The sequence below is a fragment of the Colius striatus genome, chromosome 2 (assembly GCF_028858725.1).
Source record: "Colius striatus isolate bColStr4 chromosome 2, bColStr4.1.hap1, whole genome shotgun sequence".
NCBI lineage: Eukaryota > Metazoa > Chordata > Aves > Coliiformes > Coliidae > Colius > Colius striatus.
Window position 1 is genome coordinate 92,143,733 of NC_084760.1, and position 13,034 is coordinate 92,156,766.

General features: G+C 42.4%; 1 protein-coding gene across 3 annotated transcripts in view; it reads left to right on the forward strand.

Moving 5' to 3' along the window:
• Positions 1–3,797: 3,797 nt before the first annotated feature.
• Positions 3,798–13,034, forward strand: part of DISP1 (dispatched RND transporter family member 1) — a 93,708-nt gene continuing 84,471 nt past the window's right edge. For all 3 annotated transcript variants that reach the window (XM_061991482.1, XM_061991484.1, XM_061991485.1), the window contains exon 1: positions 3,798–3,980. The gene's annotated coding sequence lies outside the window, so the exon portion shown is untranslated. The remainder of the gene's footprint in view (positions 3,981–13,034) is intronic.

Here is a 13,034-nt window from a genome sequence, read left to right on the forward strand (position 1 = left end):
CCTCTTTTTTGAAAGCAATCAAAAAGAGCTTTTTCTCTTCCTGTGGCATTGTTTTCTTATAGTTTGTCATCCATGAACAATCATGACTTTATGCAGACTATCACTGATAACTGAAGAATAATCCCATGGGGACCTAGCCTAACCACTTCTCTCCATCATCCCAGGGCTTAAAGTTACAATGTAGGCAGCAGATCCCTGTTGCTGATGTCTCTGGTGTTCGATCTGATGTGGCAGCAATTCTGTATGTGCCTCCAAAAGAGGCAGCTGGGCTACAATCCATTCACTTCATTCAGGTGCTCCAGCAGCTGTAATTGGGGATGAAGTCCTGTTTTGTCAGGTGTGACTCAAATATGAAAAAAAAAAATATGGTCTTTGCCAGCAAGAACTTTCTTTTAGTTCATAAGAGCTGACAGCAAGTTGTGCACTGCCAATGAACTGACTCTGTATGAGCCAGCAAGGACAAAGCAGCTGTGAAACTGATCTGAGTCTTCAGTGCCATGTGGTTTCCGCAAACCTCAAAGTGCAAAGCCCCTCTGACCTATCTGGCTTTTGACTCTGGCAGTCTTCTGCAGCTTAAAGGATGACAGGTTACTTTGGGCACATTTTCCCCCTGCTGAAAGACAGCTGTTTTCTAGTTATTGACAAAAAAAACACCTCCAAACAACCAAACATAAAGAAATTCTGGATCCCAGTCTATGTCCTATGTCCATTTAAAATGTCTCTGCAGGTTTGATGAAAGAGCAGATAGCTGTTCCCCTGCAAAGCGGGGGTTTTGTCATCACATTACAAGAAGCCTGTACGAAATGCTTTGACAAAATACATGCATGCTCTGAAATGAAATATTTACTGCGGTGCTATTAAAGTGCTAAACAAACAGACAAACTGAGAAGGGCTGGTAGGATGTGGGCGGGTGAATAAATGAGCTTTGATGCTAATGTCAGTCACCGCTAATTCCTATCCTTTGAAGAAAGTGTGATAAACACAGCTGCCAAAAGTGTGATTTGAAATTGCTCTAATTAAATTAAATCTTAACTGGGATGAAAGCAGCTGAGCACCTCGCTTTGTTTCCTTTTTAGTTGGACTAATTCAGAGCACACTGACTTTCCAATTTTGGCCAATGAGCAAGAAAGGAGGGTAAGGTTTGTGAGGTATACAATAAGGATCTGAGTATGAACAAAACTATTGTACAAAATTCTGTATTCATATTTCCTTTATTGTGTTTCCTACTCAGGATTTGTATCTTAATTTAGCATCTGAGATGTTCAAGGGTGAATCATCTGTATTGGCCACTAAATGCATTCTTCACAGTAATACGGGGAGATTTTGTAAGTCACTCATGTTTGTCTCTTATTTGTTAATAGTAGTAGACACGGGTGTTTCAGTGGTTATGAACTATTTAACTGCTGACCATGGACTGAAGATGACAATAAGAACTAGAAGTCACTGTAAAGACATCAAGGGAGAAAAGATAAAGTGAAGGCAGATAGTCTCTGGATAATCCCTCACTTTTTGTCTCTCCCTCATTTCAAAAACCACATTGCTTTTTTTTCCATAGATGGATTGAAGCCACTCTAAGCTTTCAGTTTTACTTTGCAAGTGAAGTTTTGATTTGGCTCTGATCTTGATGTCTACTTTTTGGGAGAGATGAAAAAGAAGCAAAGTGGGAAATTATGTTGGTGCTTTTAATTTTTCTCTTTGGTGACCACTATCTTCTGAAGCAATCCAATTAGGTACAGGGAACAGCACAGACAGAAGTAACTGACATATACATATATGTTTGATTTGTGAGTGTTATTGAATTTATCAATGTGTGAGAGATCTGTCAGAATTTAATGCCATAAAATAAAAAGATGTCTTGAAATATTTCTATATTTTAATATTAATATTAATTTACAAAGATAGCTTCTATCAGTGACGTCTGTCAATTTCCAAGATGTGTTAATCATGGCAAATCGATCTGATGAGAAAGTCCATTAATTACAGCATCTCTTCCATGCCTGAACACTAGATGGCACTGAAAGACAGGAGCTGCAGCATGGAAACACAGGTGTGTTAAATTTCTTGAGCTTCCTATACTTCACCGGAGGATCGCCGGAGCATAAATGATCTCCTGTAGATATATTTGTGAATAAGGAGAACGTTTCACAGGAATTACAGAAGCACTATTACATGATTCAGTAGTTACTTGAGCCTACTGAAGAAATTGTCACAATTAGAGATGAAGTGGCAGAACACGGTATTAAGCAACCAGGCCTGGCAGCAAAGGCCTTCTGCAGCTGGAGAGGCTGGAAGCCTTTGCACTTCCACATGCTCACGCTGCTTTGCAGAAAAGAAATCTCTAAAATTCATATCCTCTTTCCCATTCACCATTGTGCTCCCTGAGTACAGCTCTAGGGCCAGACTTGACAGAGTTAAAAACATCAGCTTCCACAGTATTTAATGTTCTGATCCTATCCCTGTCTGACCAAACACTAACTCTTGGACTGATACAGGAGACAGGCCACTGGCATTTAGGCTGAGGTCTGAGTCAGAACTCAAGATTATAATGAGCCTTTAATAAAAACCATGTCAAGTGAATCCCAAGGGAAGAATGAGGAGAGATGGAGGGAGGGGATCAGTGTCTCTGACTCAGGCTGCAAACTGACTCTGAAACCATTGACAGCCTGACCAGGGGATGTTTCACATGCTTCAGAGTGTCTGTCAGGAGACAGACAATTACCTTCAGGATGGGATAAAACTGTAATGGCTTGTCATGTGCAAGGGATGGCTGCAAATGTTTTATTCTGGTTTTAAAAAATACAAATACATACTTTTATTCCAGCTGCAAAAGCAAGTACTCTAAAGTTAGGAAACTGTGTCTCTGACCAACAATGCAATTGTTATTTCAGCCCATTCTGTGCACTAAATGCAGCAGAGATCCTTTGGGACAAAATGGTATGCAATCGTGCAATTAAAAACTAAAGCATATGCACAAGATAGGCAGGATTACAGCTGTAGCAAGCTTTCCCTAGCATTTTGGCACTGGAGTTTTCCATCTAGACAACACAGATTTTTATGTGGAATTTTGTATACAACACTAACATTTCTTTAAAAGATGAAGGACTGTACATTGCATGCACAGGGATGCTACAGGCCCCTCTGCAGTGGCCAGGAGAGGGATATGTGTTACAGCCCGGGTTGAAACTGCACCAGGGCCACTGTGGCCCGTGGTGTGTCCCAGGCAGGCCTGGCTACTGGAGCTGGGGGTGAGGCTGAAGAGGTAGCCTAGGTCTCTCATGGCCCTCCTCTCCTCCCTGCTGCTCCCTGTCTCGGTGTGGTGCCACAAAACTTCCGCGACTATGTCAAGTTACCGGCTGGCTGCTGAGAGAGACACGTTTAGTTTTTTTCATTCCTCCATGGAAAAAAAAAAAGGAAACATTTTCCACTGCTAGCATTATGTTTGTTCTCTTTCCCTTACTATGCTTTTCTTACACTTAAGAGCAGTTTCAAGCCCTGATAGGACTTTACCTCTGTTTAGATTTCTTTATAAGACTGTATTAGGCTATCGTTCTTTGTAAAGCTTTATAAAACCTCGCTCCGTAGCACCTCCCCGACACAACCCCTGCCCGCTCAGAGGGGCTCAGGCCCAGGCTGAAGACGGAGATGGGGAGCGGGACAGACCCTCGGACGAGCTCTGCAGCTACGCCACGCTCAACATGGCGGCAGTCAAGCGCCGAGCTGGGCGCCGCGCTCAAGATGGCGCCCGCCGTCCCCTCCCCTCTCCGCCCTCCCGGCGGTGACTTCCGGAGGGAGAGGGCGTCCGTCCCATGGTAACTGCGCCACGGTGGAGACGCCGCCGCTGCGGGGGTTGCTCGCTTCCTGCCGCCACCCGGGTCACAACAACGGGCAGGCGCCTCGGGGGCCCCGCCGCCGGCAGCCGCCAGGTACGCGCTGCCGGCCGGGCCAGCCAGCGGCTCTCGGCGCCCGCCCCCGGTCGTGAGGTGAGAGAAGCCCGCCGGGGCGGGCGGGCCCCGCGGGGCGGTCTTTCCGCGGCGCCGCCGCTGAGGTGTGCGGCCCCTGCGGCGGGAGGGCGGTACCGGCCGCGTCAGCCGCAGCCGGCTCCGGCGCGGGGCCCCTCGGCGTGGCGCGGCGTGGCCGGCGGGCAGCCCTCTCGCCTCTCCTCCGCCGCGATCGTTGCCGGGACGGTTCCCCCTGCCTCCAGCCCCTCAGGACTGCCGGGCACGCCGCCGGCCTCCCGCCCCGTTTCCGTTCGGGAGGCGACTGTCCCCCACCTGCTCTTTGGAGTAGATTGGGCCGGCGGCTCGGTGGAGGCGGCGTTGGCCCCGTGCTCTGGCGGCGGCTGTAGTGAGGGGAGTCACCTCCTTGCCCGGGAGCAGGGCTTCTTGAGGGCATGTGGGCCCCTCCCCCGGGGACCCGTACCCACGGGATATTGGCATCTGCTCAGCGCGGGAGGGTCGGCTCTCAGGGGGGTGGAGGTGTGCGGGCGGTCGTGGTTGACCTCTCAGTATTTGGGCAGCCCGAGATGTCTTTACGTTTGCTGAGCTTTATCTTCAAAATATATATTTACTTCAGGTTTAATAATGATTTTTTGTATTTATTTTAGTGGGAGCTGGGGACTTTTGGTGGTTTTTCTTTAGGCACCTAACTTTTTTTGTTCATTAAGAACTGAAATATGATCAGCGTTCCGTGTGCTTTTGGTCTTTGTTCAGACACATGCTGCTCGCAGTTGCCTGGTTTATTTGTCAGGAGCAAAGTCTCAGTGAGAACATTAGATCTACAGGCAGTGGTTTCTAAAGGGTATAGCACCCTTTGTCCTGGGAAATTAAGATATAGTGACTTCTGTCTGCACAATCAGTATTTTGATAAGCTGTTTATGTGTTGCTTCCAATGAGGATAACAGCAAATGCTGGAGCTGTATTGAAGAGACCATTAAGGCTGAGGTCTATCCAGAGACACATACATTAGAAATAATGCACCAGCCTTCTCAGTTTCTGGATTCAGCACAAGTAGGCAGTTACCATGTTGTCAGTGATGGCATCTGCAGCAGCTACTACTAGCTATCACAGTATTTCACTTGCAGAATGAATTAGCTTCCCCGTGAAGGACAGCTCACCTGGGGGTTTCTTCTCATCTTTCTCCTAGTAGGGGATGAGAGAGTATTAGAAGTTTAATTGAAAACACTTCTGTGAGGATGGCAATAGGACACTCTGTTTTCTCAGCCTCTTTCCAGAATAGTTGATAACTCTTGTTATATATCAGCAATTGAGAACCATCTCTTTTCAGGAGAGAAAGGGAAAGAAGTAGTTATGCATAGTGTCTGTAGCATGTGTGTGTTTTAAATGAACAAAACCTGTCTGATCAGAATTGCAAGTGGCTCGTTATGGAATGTCTGGCTTAGACAAATTATTAAAATAGTGACACAAACACTTAGGGTAAGAAATCCAAAGTGTCAATGGGGTTATAAATGTGCTCAGCTTTGAAAATGTTGGGTGATGAAAATGCAAGGGAATAAATGTGCAAGAAAGCAGTGAGAATGGGTATGGACTGGAAGGAAGATGGATATTTCCTTTTTTTTTAACTGGACAAAGGGATAGGAGCTTGAAGCAAATAACCTGCAGTGATGGAGGTGGCAGAAATCTAGCGTGAAACAACAAAGGGAGGGATAGCAGTCTGCAGTGGGAATATGTGTATTAGGAAATACTTAAAACATCAGCATATGTAGACTCTTGTACCAAATAATTAGGTTTGTAATCACTAAATTGTGGATTCTAACAAATAATGCTTAAAAACATTCACAGTATGTTAGAGAATGTTTATAACATTCTCAGGTTACATTTTTGTTTGTATATACTTGAATTTTACTCTTAATACAAAATAAACATGACTTGTGCTTCTTTAGTTTTTCAGTAGCTCCCAGAAACTGCAGCTGGTGTTGGGATGCTGCTGTGCTGGTTGATGAATGTACCAGTCAGCTGAGATACAAATTAGAGGCAAACAAACATACAGGATCTCTTTTTGCTTAAGTAATTCTTAAGCTGAAAGTAACAAAACACAACAGCCTCTGACACTAGTATTCTATTTAGGACTAGAGTAGTTGAACTACACTGTGACTGTAGTGTATGATGTTTTGGAAGTCGTTAAATAGAAAGGAAAATCCAATTCTGCAGAAAGATTTATTTCCTCCTTTCCAGAAAAGTGAGTAATATCCTGTAGTAACACAATAGCCTAGTCTGAAGACATGGTTATTTTGAGAATGGCTTGAATGTGTACATCAGTTAAAAACAGATGGATGTTGAAATTGGGACCTGATACTGGAGTGGTTCAAAATATAGGAGACTACATTACGGTTTGAGACTTTGTAGCAAAACTCAGGAGGATTGGGGTTATTTTTTCCTCTTTTTAGGGAGCCTTGTCTATGTGTAGGGAATGAAATGCAAATATTGGATTTTCTTTTCTTTTGAGCTGCTTCTGAACTCGTGGTAGCAGAATTACAGTTGTTTGCTTGTTGTATGATGCAGTAAGTAAGGCTACAGTGGCTGAGCTGTCCTGTAGACAGAGCAGTACCTTTGCTTTGGGTTGAGTGCCTTCTCTTGCTGAGAGAGAAGGCATGAGAGGCAGGGCTTCAGGATGAAGCTTGTTCTTTATTTTTTTAGCATGTGGGCTTAGAACATTGCTGAGAAAAAGGGGTTTTCCCTTCAAAGGATTTTTATTTTTTTCCTCCTCTCACTCCTTCTTTACAAATCCACTACCACTGCAGATTCCTGAGTCTGTTGGAAAATGCCATGTGAAGCTATTTTTGACAGATCAGAGAATTACTGTAGCAGGAACAAAAGACGTGGATGGGGGAGAGTGGTCCCAAGGGGTCTTGAGAAGAAAGGGATGGAATTCAGATTAGTAGCCTCCAAAAAAATCATGTGGTAGAAGAGGTGAAAAAACCACTATAAAAGAACAAAGGTAAAAAGAACATGTGAAAACACTTAGTTCTCATAATGTTACCCTTTCCCATGAGGAGGCTTTTTGAAGGGCTTTCATAGTAATGCTTCTCATATGTTGACCATAGTTTTGAGCAGTAAGCTTTGCTTTGCCTCTAAGCCTTTAACAGAAATGATTGATTTATTAGCTTTGATAGAAGTATAGAATTACTTTCAAACTTTGAAATACATAATAAGCACCTCAGATAATTAGCAGGCCTACAACTATCTCTCTCTAAAATGATCAATGGCATTAATTTGTTTGGTAACCATGGCTATTTTCTTGTTCAGCGACCATACGGTATTTCTGAGTTCAGTGTGACTTCCTGTGAGCAGTTTTTACAATGTCAGCTGGGTTTTGGTGTGAAGTGCAGCAAAAATTAAACACTATAGGAAGGTGTGAAAATGATTTTATGTTTAAAAAAAAATTAAGTTGCTTCTCTGTCCTAAGAAAACTGGCCGCTTTCACTTCAGCGTGAGGGTGGATTGTAGCTTCTAAATCATACGTTCAGTGAGACTAATGCTAAAATAATCAAAACTTTTAACTACTGTTTGTTTGACACTGAAGTTTTTAATGCAGATAACTATTAACAGATTAGTGTTTTGTAGTAATCAAAGTACTTTTTAGCTTTATTGCAAAAATGAGAGTCCTGTTACAGTAGCTTACTGTTTTAAGGGGATCTCTTCTTAAGGTTGTGATACACTAATATTGCGTTGCATGAGTCTTAACTAGTGGAACAGCCACATGAAATTTCCATCTTGAATTCTGATTTTTGAGACTTGCAGTATTTAAAAAAAATTACAATATTATCTATCATGTAATTTTTGTAACACCAAAGACTAACAAGTCAAGAGGTTTCAAGAAACATTCTGGGCATCAGGGAGAACAGTCCTGCTGAGTTGGTGAAAGCCAGAATAACAGAGAGGATTCCTTGGCTGGGAAGCCCTGAGCTGTGTGTGAAGCACTTTCATGAAGGTGAAAAGTGGGGTTTTTTTAAGCCAACCTTTACTCTCTGCTATTAATAGCAATTTAAATTACTCTGTGGGAGATTGTCCAGCATGCCATATTGAAAGAAGTAAGTCTGTCTGGCAGAGTTGTGGGGAAGGAAAAGCAGTGTCAGATCGTGAATTGTGAAGGCAAATGGGCCCAGTGAGCGAGGCAAAAAAAAAAAAGGAGGAAAGAGGTATTGGGAGGTGGACTGGGGTGAAGCTGGGGAGAGGTCATGGGAGACTAAAGGTTGCTAGTCATGATGTTAGGGGACATAGACCTTGCAAGAGTAAGCTTTTTGTGGAGGGAGGTTGTCATTGAAAAGAGGCAGAGGGAGAAGCTGGTTGGTATATAGCCAGGAAAGTGCTACTTTAGTCAAAATACATCTGCAAGGATTAACAGGCACCAGAAGAACTAGGAACAGTAAAGTACGTGGTCTCAAAGTGCATGGATAGAGATGAGACTACGGGGATGTGGAGCCTGGCTTGTGGGGGGCAACGTGAGTGCTGATGTGGGGAACTGGAGGACGTGTGTTATGGAGACAGCTTAAGACATGTGGCTCAAAATGAGAGGATCTCTGTGGGTACCCTCAAGAGGCACATGGTAGGGTGCCACACTGGATGTCCTCAGTGGTGCAGAGCTCAGAGCAGTGGTCACAGTGTGCTCAGCTTATGTAAACTGTGAATGAAACGCTCTTTTCTGCCCTTCATGTTCTTATTCCTTGTTCCATCTTTATTGTCTATGGGAGAGGTGAACAACTTGTGTTCTGGTTGGTCGGTAATAGTTTGATGTACGTCTGGAAATAGTGATACATTTCTGCCTTCAAGTGTCTGAAGAAAGATCTTGCTGTGTATCTTAATCTAGAGCATTGTTGTTTTTGTAGAAACGGACAAACGGAAGATGAGTGAGCCATTCTTGTGCAGTCTCTGTAGTACAGCATAACTCTTGTGCTATGTGGCACAAATTAATAAAAATAACTAAGTTAAGACATAACTATTAGCAGATGGATACTGTTTTAGGCTACTATAGTGTCTCCTTGTTAATGAACTTGAAATGCAGATAAAATGTGAATGAGACAACTGGCTTTAGCAGGAGGAAATGTTTCTGGTTTCAGATGAAAACACTTTCCTGGGTGAAGCAATAATGCTTTCTTGTGCAGAGCCATGACATTTAGAAATTAAACTATTGTTACCCTTGGATTTTCAAGAATCACTGCCCACCCATAGAGCTGAAATTCTTTACCTTCTGCCTTTACGTAACCAAGGTTGATCAAGGACTATAAACAGCCTTGTTTTAGGCTTTGTGGTATTTCTCTATACCATTGCATGTGGTAAGACATGCCTGTGGGAGCTATACCAAGGAGTGAATCCGAAAGACATTGTTTTATTGCCACAGCTAATCCCGTGCTTGTGGCTTACTTTTGACAAGTATCATGTTTGCTGTTTTCACGAGCATTTGAGGAGAGCATTGTTCAGCATTGTTTCATGTTCAAATGTTTCAGTACAGCATAATTTTCTTGCTGTGACTTGTACCAGTCTGATCAATGAGTATGCTTTAAAAATAATTTCGATTAAAAGTGACTACCTTAAGAAATTGGTTCTTCTGATGCTCATCTCTGCAAGACTTTTTTTTGCCAATGTTATATTTAATTGGATGTGTAACATAACTTTTTTTACGTTTCAGCTTAGGAAAGTGCATTTGCCACCAATGTGTTTAAGCTGCCTTTTGTGAAATGCTTGTCTGTGATTAAATATTTATGGAGCATCAGTAGTGAGATTTGAGAAGACACATTTTGTAAACATAAAATCCATTCTACCTGGAATGCAAGTGGAATGATACTTCTCAGATGACACTTGTGCTTTGGGGTAGTGCTGGAATTAAAGCTTGAATCTTGGGGGTTTGTTTTTTTTGCAAGACTTCATTGGTGGTCTTCTGAGTTCTGCACTTTCCTGTTGGTTGTGAGATATGGCCAGTGCTTGATGTTTGCAGACTTAGACTGAAGATGCTTCTACACTTGACGTGAGCTTCAAAGACTTTCTTAGAATTTTTCTCTCCTTTGTTTGCAGAAAGTAGTTGCTGTGCTCAGCAGTACAGCTGATAAGATTGATTCTTAAAGGTAAAAAAAGGTTGAAACACCCTTGTTGGGCAGCAACAAGGGTTGAAGCTGCGTAAAAACTGAGTGATATGGAGGTACCTTTGCGTGGGAGGGAAGGAAGAGGGGAACTTTGAGAACTAAGTAATTAAAGATTGCTGTAGTTAGGAAATTTTGTTCTTAGAAAATTACAGAGTACTATGTCACATAGTTTGAATATGTAAGTAAGTTAAAATATTTTCTGTAATACGTATGCTGTTCAAAATAATTATATAAAGCTGGAAAGAATTTTTGCCTCTTGGAATAAACTTTACCCCAGTCTTAAACATATGTTCTCACTTACTGTTGATAGCTTCTTTAATACCATAAAAAACTACAGCAGGTATTGCAAGAATTCAGTAACTTAATCTTAACCCTTTGAAGTTAAATCATGTGAAATGTATGTCATGCTGATAGCTTTATGAAAACATAATGAAATTAAAACCAAAATCATGATTAAAACTAAAAGTAAGATTATTACTGTAGTTTAGAACTCACTTCTGTGACTGTAAAGTCTTGAAGTCCTGAATAGGCCTAGGAATTTTGGGGGCCTGCGTTGTTAGTCATTGTGTATTTTCTTTGATGGAGAAAGTTTATGAAATGAAAAAAGCAAGATTTGTATCAAGGGTTTTGGAGTATAGTATTTGTAAATGTATCATTGTGAAATTGTATCATGTTTATACAGTAAGACAGATCAAGAAAGTAGTGTTATGGTTAATAGTGAACTGTAACTGGCTTTTTTAATGTGTAACTGCTTAACTGTTGCATGAATAAACTTTTTCTCTATTTAATCTGCTGTCAAGTGAAGCCAGTTTAAGCTACACTGCAAACTCAGTACTTTGGCAACTTGTTCTCTGTTAAAAAGTAGTAGAGATGGCATTAGTGGGAAAACAATTACTTGCTTTGTAAGTAGTGCTGTTGAGTTATGACTAAGTATATTGATTTGCCTGGCCAACACAAACTCCATCCAGATTCTTTTTTTCTATGATCTCTCCACGAGAGGGTCACATGGCTGTTTGTTACTGCCTTTAGTTGAGTTCTACCAACTAAACTGCTTTCTGGGGAAACTGAGAAGTTTGTGTCTTTGTTTTTTTTAAAGTAGATTTTGATCAGTGATGTGTGACAGTGGATGGATTGGGGGAAGCTCATCTCTTCTTTTCAAAAAATGTTACTTTGCAAAGTTCTTTGTCTTGGCTTTGCTAGTAACATATACTGAAAAAGTTATTCACTCTCAGGAATACATGAATTTCTAATATTTTTTACTATCTAAGCAGGAGAAATTACCATCTGTTTGCTTGTGCAAAACACTTTACTGTTCTTCTTAAATTGGCATAATTTCCTCTAACCCTCAAAGGCAGTTTGAACATACTGTGCAGAGTTACCTGCTGTATTTAGAATTTAGGCTGCTAAATCTGTAAAACCCACAAACTCAAGCTGTAATAACAGGATGATGAGACACTGAGGCTTGTTCTGACTTTTGAGATTGAGAGCTCACTGTCTAACCTACCTTTTGGTATTGCCGTTTCTTGTTTCAGGGAAGGGTCTAATGGCTGCAGCGTTAGTGTCAGAGGTTTCAAGTTAAAATTTAGTAAACTAGTAATAGTGGGTCTGAATGATATCCCAGAATTACTTGGTTGTTCAAAGCATAGTGCCACCTTTATTGTCAACCCTGTTAAGAGAATGCTCTTTGGCATCTTGTTTGCCTGTTCTGGAAACTTGTATTCATATTTGTTATGAATTTTGTCAATTGTATTACATCTCTAAGCAGAAGGACTGGAGCAGAGTAGAAAACAAAAGTAAAGTGAAAAAATAGAGCAAAGTAGATATTTGATGCTGATGAGAAGGTTTCAGTTTTTATGACAATGGGACCTTCTTGATGATTAATTTGATAAGGCAGAGTGGAATACATCTGTCTCACAAGGGCACTGCATTCTCTGGGAATAGGCTGGCCAACTTGGTTAAGGGAGCTTTGAACTGAAGGACTCAGGGAGGTAGGGTGCAAAACGGCAAAGCAAGTGCCATCCCATCCAACAGGGAAATAGGTCAGAGCAGGAATTGTAGTGATGATGCCCCTCAGCGCCACACCAAGATGAGAAGCGGAAAGCCGACCACCCTGAGGGAGTGTCAAACAAGGGAGGATCTTATTGCATCTGTCCTGGGAAACCTTGTTTGTCACTGCATTGCCTCTTTGCCAACACACAGCCCTGGGAATGAGCAGGAGGAACTGAACATGTGGGTGCAGATGCAGGACCATGATCTCACTGCAGTTACAGACACATGGTGGGACAGCTCCAGTGACTTGAGCACAGCCATGAATGGGCTTGTGCTAGTTAGAAAAGACAGGAAAACGAGGAGGTGGAGTTGCTCTCTATGTGAGCGAGCAATTAGAGTACATTGAGCTCTGCCTAGGTGGGGATGAGGGGCAGGTTGAGAGCTTACGAGAATGAAGGGACAGGGCAGTGTGGGTGATACTATTGTGGGGGTTTATGATAGGCCACCTGATCAGGAAGAGGAAGCGGATGAGGCCTTCTGTAAACAGCTGAGAGCTGCTTCAGGATCACAATCCCTGGTCCTCCATTGGGGCACTTCAGCCACCCTGATCTTTGCTGGCAAAGCCACTTGGCCAAGCACACGCAGTCCAAGAGGTTCCTATGAAATGCTGATGACAACTTCCTGTCAGAAGTGGTCAAGGAGCTGACAAGCAGATGTATGCTGCTGGACGTTGTGCTGACAAAGAAAGTCTGGTTGGGAATGTGAAGGTTGGAGGTAACCTTGGTTGTAGTGGCCATGAGATGGTGGAGTTCAAGATGCTCTGTAAGAGAATTAGGAAACCAAGCCAGGTTGTGACCCTGGATTTCAGGCAAGCTGATTTCAGCCTCTTCCAAGACCTGCTTGGAAGAATCTCATGGGAAAGGTACTAGATGGTAGGAGTACCCAAGGCAGG